This window comes from Motacilla alba, chromosome 13 (genome assembly GCF_015832195.1).
Source record: "Motacilla alba alba isolate MOTALB_02 chromosome 13, Motacilla_alba_V1.0_pri, whole genome shotgun sequence".
NCBI classification, from domain to species: domain Eukaryota; kingdom Metazoa; phylum Chordata; class Aves; order Passeriformes; family Motacillidae; genus Motacilla; species Motacilla alba.
In genome coordinates this window covers 9,115,462-9,123,118 of record NC_052028.1, presented here as the reverse complement: position 1 = coordinate 9,123,118, position 7,657 = coordinate 9,115,462, and positions in this window count along the sequence as shown.

Below are 7,657 nucleotides of genomic sequence, written 5' to 3'. Positions count from 1 at the left end.
AGGTACCTGTGTCAGGCATCAACATCTGGGGGATGGAGGGGAGAGTATAATTACTGAAATTCCTTTGTTAAGTCCCTTTTTCTGTAAGAGTCTAAGTTGGGACTCTAAATAGAAGTGAGGTGAGGGGGTTTTGTTGCCTGATTATAGATCTGACTGCAGATAAAAGCCTTATTTGTGTGACTCAGCCTTCGAAGTGCTCACAGGGCTGATGGGGATAACTGATAAAGGCTGTGAAAGACAGGAATAAACACTGATAAAACAGCCCAGTGCACTTTGGCTTCAAACTAAAACACATACTTCATAAAACCTGCACAGCTGATGTGGAGACATTTTTGTTTCCTTCTGTACTTCGGAGGTGGCTGTAAATATCCCCAAGAAGTCAGGGTTTGAAGCTGGTTTGTGCTGCCACTGATGGCTGGTGGCTGGGCTGGCAGGCTGAGCTGCGCTGGCTCTGTGGTAGCACTGGGCTGGGGTCAGGACACCAGGCTCAGAGCTCCAGCTGGTTTTGCAGCTTTGGGGTTTACAATTCTTTTTTATGAGGAAATACCTGCCAGGAGGCCACAGGCAGGTAGTGGAGCTAAAAGCAAGGGTGATGTACATACCAGGGTCACATAAACCCATCAATAGAGAGAAAATGTTTCCCTTTTTTGGCCACAAGTTCCCTTTGCCTCTCAGAGTATTATTTCAGGTATTCCAAATTCCTGTTTTCCCATAATAAATTCCCCTCCCTATCCAGCTGCTGCTCCTGGTGCTTCACACCCTTCCCCTTTTCCTTTCTCCATTTTTCACAGACCTTGTGCTCCACAGCAATTTTAGCAAAGCCTGGCTTGCAGCCTTCATCTGTGCAAAGGTAGGAAAGCCTTGGTGACAGCAGCAGTGTCTTTCAGAGGATCTGTAGCAAGAGGTATCTATTCATATCCACTAGTCCTGCTGCTAAACCTCTGCATCCTCCTTTGGAAAGGTAATCCTGCATTGTAAAGGCTCCACAAATAAGAACACCAAGAGACTTCCTCATTTGTGATACCTGCAAATGACTTGAATGAAAATGCCTCCACAACTCTCAAAGTTTGTGGAGGGCACCAAATTGGAGAGGGAACAAATAATGAGGAACAAGGGATTTCAATCCACTGGTTGCCAGGGCTGGTGAATGGAAAATGCAGTTTAATGTACAGAAACATAAAATAATAAGTCTGGGGCCAGCAAACCAGACAGAAGGATATTACACTGAATGGTGATGCATCATATTGACCAGTGAAGGGATTTAAAGGTCAGTGCAGAAAAATCCTTGAAGCCTTAAACTTGGCATACAGCTAAAATGAAAATAACTCCCGGAAAGCAGCACAGCAGTGGAGGCAAAGGGAAGGGACAGAGCCTTCCTATGCAGTCTGGGCAGCAAAATAGCAGCAGGGCTTTGCTCTAAGTGGCATGATATCATCTCCCAAGGGGTGTAACACATAGGCATTCAAGCCCCCCCTTCCCCACATAGCCCAGCTCCTGTCTCAGCACAGGATGCCATCCCAACACCTGCCCTCCCACAGACACAGAGGAAAAGGCAGCCCAAGGTGTTCTCTTGTTACCAGCAAAGCACAGGGGATGCTGCTGAAGTTCACTGCAAGGCTTACGGATGCTTGTCAGCAGGAATGCAGGATCCCAAACCCCCCAGCTCATTTGCTCTTCTGCTTGATCTTTGCACAAGACACTGACAAGCAAGAAAAGCCAAAGCAGCAGAGCCCAGGACTCCTGTGGGCACAGCACATTCACCTGTCTGAGCACAGAGCAGCTGCCTGAATCCTGCAGCCACCCAGGGCTGGAACACACTGTCTGTGTCCATGTGAATGTACTGACACACCTGTGTGACCTGCCAGAGATGCACTGCACTAGTCACAGGTGGGAGAAGAGATGCAAAACTGGAAAGGGGCAATTCATTCCCTTCCCTGTGTCCCTAACGAGCAGTCTCATTTAGTCATTTTCCTTCTCCTTGCTCAGCCAGTTCATGCCTCTTCCCTCACAACTTTCTTGCAAAACATCAACTGAAAGAAATTGAAAAACCTGCTCTCCTCCCAGCTGACTGCCTCTCTGAACCAACACCTTCCCTCATTCCTTCTTCTGTCACTGTAAACACAAAAAAACAACCTTCCAGCTTTGCTGAGCTGGGAGATGCTGAGCTGCAGGTAAAGAACTCCATAAGATCATTAACAATATCCATGGAGCATCCTAAACCCCATGAGGGATGACCTGGGGCATGCAGGAGAACATACAGTTAGACATGGTGGAAAATGGTGAGCAAAGTTAGCACCAGTCTGAATCAGCAGTTTACACACAGGCACGCAGACACAGACACACAGACACAGACACACAGACACACAGACAGACACACAGAGTCAGACACAGACACACAGACAGACATACAGACACACAGACAGAGACACACAGAGACACAGACACACAGACACAGACACACAGACAGACACACAGAGACACACAGAGACACAGACACATGCAGACACACAGACACACACACAGAGTCAGACACAGACACACAGACACACAGGCAGAGACACAGAGACACAGACACACAGACACACAGAGACACACAGACACACACACAGCATCAGATACAGACACACAGACATACACAGACACAGACACACACACAGAGTCAGACACAGACACACAGACAGACACACAGAGACACACAGACACGCACACAGACACACAGACATGCACAGAGACACAGACACACACACAGCATCAGATACAGACACACAGACACACACAGATACACACACACACACACAGAGTCAGACACAGATACACAGACACACAGACACAGACACACAGACACACACACAGATACACACACACACATGCACAGCCTCTAAGATGGATTTTTCAGAAGGACCTGATGGGGAAGTGTTTTCTCAGCTCTTGGCTGCTGGGCAACTGCCTTCCTTACCTCTGCCCGCTGCTCCTGCGTTAATTCTGGCTTTTCCCACCTGGGGGAGCAGCAGCAATTCAAAGCCAGGCTGCCAGACTGTCAGAACAGGTCCTTCGTCCATCAGAAGCCCAGACAGGGAGGAGGGGATAAATTCCCCTGGGGTTCCAATAAGCATCCACACGATGCAAGTACCGGGAGAAGTTCCCATCAGTCACCCTCCTCATCTGCCCCTCTTCAAATCATTCCCTTTCTCTTCTCCAACCCTCCCCACCACTTCTGCTCCCCAAAACCTGCAGAGGACAGGGCCATGGGGGAGAGTGGGGAGCAGGCAGGCCCTGCAGCTGTGTCTGGCAGAGGTGCCTGCCCCGAGCAGGAAGGACAAGGCTCCCAGCCAAGTGAGGATCTCACAAGATCTGTGACATCTGGCAGTCACCAGCACTGCCTGTTCCTCAGCTACTCTGCCTCTGGCTGTTTTCTTGTATAAATGAACAGATAAACTGGATATATTCCAGCTGAATTAGTGTGCATATGATGCTCAAAATGAACCTGGGGATAGAAATACATTACTCTCCTATTATGATGCCTACAATACAAGACCTGGAATTGCTTCCACGTCCCAGTCCAGATGCCTCTCCTGGCTCTCACCCAGCTCCCATGGCAGGTGAGACAGATGTCAGACCTGCTTTCTTGCCCTCCTCCTATGCTTCCATGGGATAAAAATAGGGCCACAGGCCCAAAAACACAGAAAAGCCCTAAGGAATTAATGTGACCACAGTCCCAGTACATGCCCACAGCCATGGCAGAGCCCTAGAATCATCCCTGAGCTCTAGATTATACCATGCACATTGCATGGAAGTTTTAATACATACCAGTTGATAACCTGTCCGTTTGGTCTATAAGAATTTCCTACTGAATAGATTAGATTTTCATGCTGTCAGTGCATTTTCTTTTCAGAGGCAGAATGACTTGTATCCTGCATGAGCATCAAGGAAAAGAAAATGTTGGGTGCCAAAATATCCAGCTGCCTTACTTGATATCCTATTTCTGCTATCATCAAGTTTGAAACCTTTGTATAGCAGCTAAATTCATTTTTTCTTGTTCCTCTTTCCTTTTTTTTGTGTTGCCCCTTCATCAAAGACTTATATCTCAAGTCCTTTATACAGAGCACTATTTTCCAGAACAGTCTTTAAAACAGAAATCAAGCAACACAGAAAGATGCAATTAAATGCAATCTTCTGTGCTCAACTTTCAAAAGTTTTCTAACAAAACAGTCAGAAAATACCTATAGAGCATGCAGCTATTTTCTGTGCCTACTACTGATCCCATCAGGAGCTTAAAACCAGCCCTTAAGGTGCTTTACTGTCTTAACAAACTCATTGCAATGGTAGAGCAGAGATGAGCAGTTTCAGCTCCTGCTCTTCCATTAGTGTACAAACTGTTAAAAGACAAGAAAAACTACAATAATAAACATGAGCGAGCTTGCTGCAGCTGTGCTTGTCAGCTCCAGACATTAGTGTGGCTAATTCCAATTGGGAACAGTTCCTGGGCTTGGTGATAAATTAATCCCAACTCTGATAGTACGGAAAGATTTCTGTATGCATAAGCCAAAAGAAAACTTCCCGAACTGCTTACAAAATCCTCTTTACAGTTATTTTGGTGACTACACACCAAAATATTTAGTCTGTATATCTTTTTTTTTGATACAGTGCAATCTATTTTTTATTTTGATTAAATTATATTAGAATAGGATATGCTTCATCCAAAAGACAAAAGAATTTATGCACATGCTTGCACTGAAATTGCAGAATGATGAAGTACAACCGATGTGGGGTTATGTCTGTTTTCCTGGACACATACTGCAACTGCTTGGTAGGAAAAGAGCAGTGCCATTGAACACTTCTGAGAGCAGCCTGAGTTTTATTTCAAATCACCGCTCTTGGAAAAATCCACAAGCTTACTGCTAAAACAAGAAAACATAATACCATTCACTGATCTTTTTTTCCATCCGTGCTGTGTCAGTGTTGGTCTGTTGGCAGAAGGATGTGACCCAGAGGACAAGGAAAAGATCCACTGGCTGTATAAAAATCCCCAGTGAAATGATTTGGCATCACCAGTGTCTGGGAGAGACACAACGACAAGGATGCTGGAGCAGCAGAGTCCTGGGCAACTGGACACCTTCTGCCAGCTGCATCCTGCCCTCCACCATCTCCAATTCCTGTGCCTTCTCCCAGATATTCAGGCTCACACACCACATTCATCATGCAGTTGATTTTGGTCTCACTCCTGCAGGAGCACCGGCTTTCAGGAAGTTGTTCACCTGGGCAGTTTCATCTCAGCCTCGATGAATAGCTTCATTCTGGAATAACAAATATATACAGAGGGAAAGCTGCTTGCCACAAGGATTCCTTTATGCTGCGCCATGAATTGTTGGCCAGTGGCCATTTAACATTGAAAGGCAAGAGCCACCTGTGTCAGGTGTGTTTAAAGTTCATATTGACTCCTGCCCAGCAGTATTTGCATGATGGACAACACCAGAGAAAGGTGCATTTAGTCATTAATTTTTGCCTGACATGGGGAACGGAAATGAAAAGGAGCCCTTTTCTTCCAGGTACAGCTTTTGTTTCCCAGTGTGATCAGTCAACTACCAGCCTTATGACACCCAGCATGGGACAAACCCAGGTCTAGAGTGTTGGAGGCATTTCAGGGTTCCCTCCTGCCCTGGCAGCCCACACCCAGTGGGACCACACATCCGTGTGGTCCCCCACACCCTCCTGTCTGCCCCTCGCTGCCTCTGCCCTTGCTGGATGTTAAGATCCGCTCAGCCTCACACAATGCAGCTTCCTGGGAATGGATTAGAAAGCGAGCTGTGTGGGATATTTGTTATGGCCATGCCTTTCATGGAGAAAACTGTGACTTCTAGCAGTTTTTGTAGATTTTGTAACCCCAGCCAGCCTGCTACTGATTCCTTCATGAATTTTTACAGCTTTGGCTCCATTCGTGAGCGGTAGAGTAGAGATCACAGTTTTTAATGGGTTTAAGTTATTAGTTACGTATTACCAAAGGGTGTAACATTCTTTATGTTGTAAAATAAAGTCCGTTTGTCTTCTCTCCATTTCCCACAGCACACAGTGCTAAATACAGTGCACCATTGTTGGGCCTCTCACTGAAGCTGGCTCTGGGCAGTTTTGGGTCGTGCCAGTGCATCAGCCACGGTGGCAATGATTGCTGTGGGTGCCGGGGGACACTCATCCCATGTGGGAATCCACTTCCCATGGAAAAGGGAGAACCATAGGTGGGAAAGTGCATGGCATGAGCTCAGTCAGGAAAGCTGGAAGGATTTGCAGAGGGTTTGGGAGCTGAGGGCTCAGCGATGGTATGTGCCATGGTATGTGGAGGGTTTATAAGGTTTCCTTTCTGTTCCCTAATGGGAAACTCTGGCAGGGGGGAACACTAGGATCTCAACTCATACTGGTGCACATATCCACTGACCAAAACCTCCCTCGTCCACACAATTCCAAAGTGGGAACATTTGCACTGTCGAGCTGCAAACTTGGCCGTGGCCTTTGTGCGGATGTCATGGAGGGCAGAATTTGCTGGATTAGTACAAATACCATCTGTAGGCTTGGTTCAGATGAGTGCAGTGTTTGAAAAACAACCCATTTTGCTTATACAAGGACTAACGGCATAGCCAAAATCTGCAGAACATATCTGGTTTTCTCAAACAATTATTGGTGGGTAGCCAATATTTGTTACTTTTCTTCAGAACAATGCATAAACTACGGCACAGAGACAACTGGCCACACTCATGTCAGACCAGAAACCCTGTGCTCTAAATTACTTAAACCAATTTATCTTCCATTTAAAAATAAAGACAGGGAAGAAAGAGACATTTAAATTATGTTCGATACCACCAACAGTACTTTCTAGTGTTGATATCCATTGGAGCTGGGAGATAAATCCAGCCCTCTTTCATAAACCTAGTTCTTTTATAACTGATACAGATTTAGGATTTTTGTTTTGTTTCAGTTTTCCTGACTTAAATGTCCTTTTCTGTCTTATAATAGTTTGTCAGCTAAGCTGCAATTCCAAAACCTTGGTTTTTTGCACAGTAATGTCAAAGGAAAGACTTCTTCAGCCCTCCTACAGCTTCTCCCCAACCATCATAAACACGAAATCAGGCCTTGCAGAAAAAGCAAAGCTCTGTAGGGAAGGGACAATTTTATGGTTGTTGTCTGTCTGTAACACATAGGATTTTTAGGGACTGACTTTTACATGTCATCTGTCATTTGAAGACTGAAAAGAAACAAAAGAAACCAAGGAAACTTTCTCCCAAATCATTCCAGGCTGATCCTGGAAACATTTATTACGGGGATTTGGTGGGATTATTCCCCTAAGCAGTCAGACATCAGTCCCACCGACACTTCGGTGTGCACTGAGCACTGCAGAGCTTGGCATTTGTATGGATTGTGTGAATTCTGGGGGAAGCTCACCTACCCGGGGCTTCCATGTGTGCTAAAGCATGTCCTGGCTCAAGGCACCGTGTGTTTCCAGAGCTGCCCCTTCCACTTGGAATGAATCCACCTAAATATTTACATGTATTTTGCTCCTATAGTAACAAGAATATTGCAATGGTATGTCTGACATAAGCGTGCTGGTATATTTATGTTGATTTAAATAGCACGGGAGGCATGAATGCAGTTCCTCCTTCCCAAGGAAGGA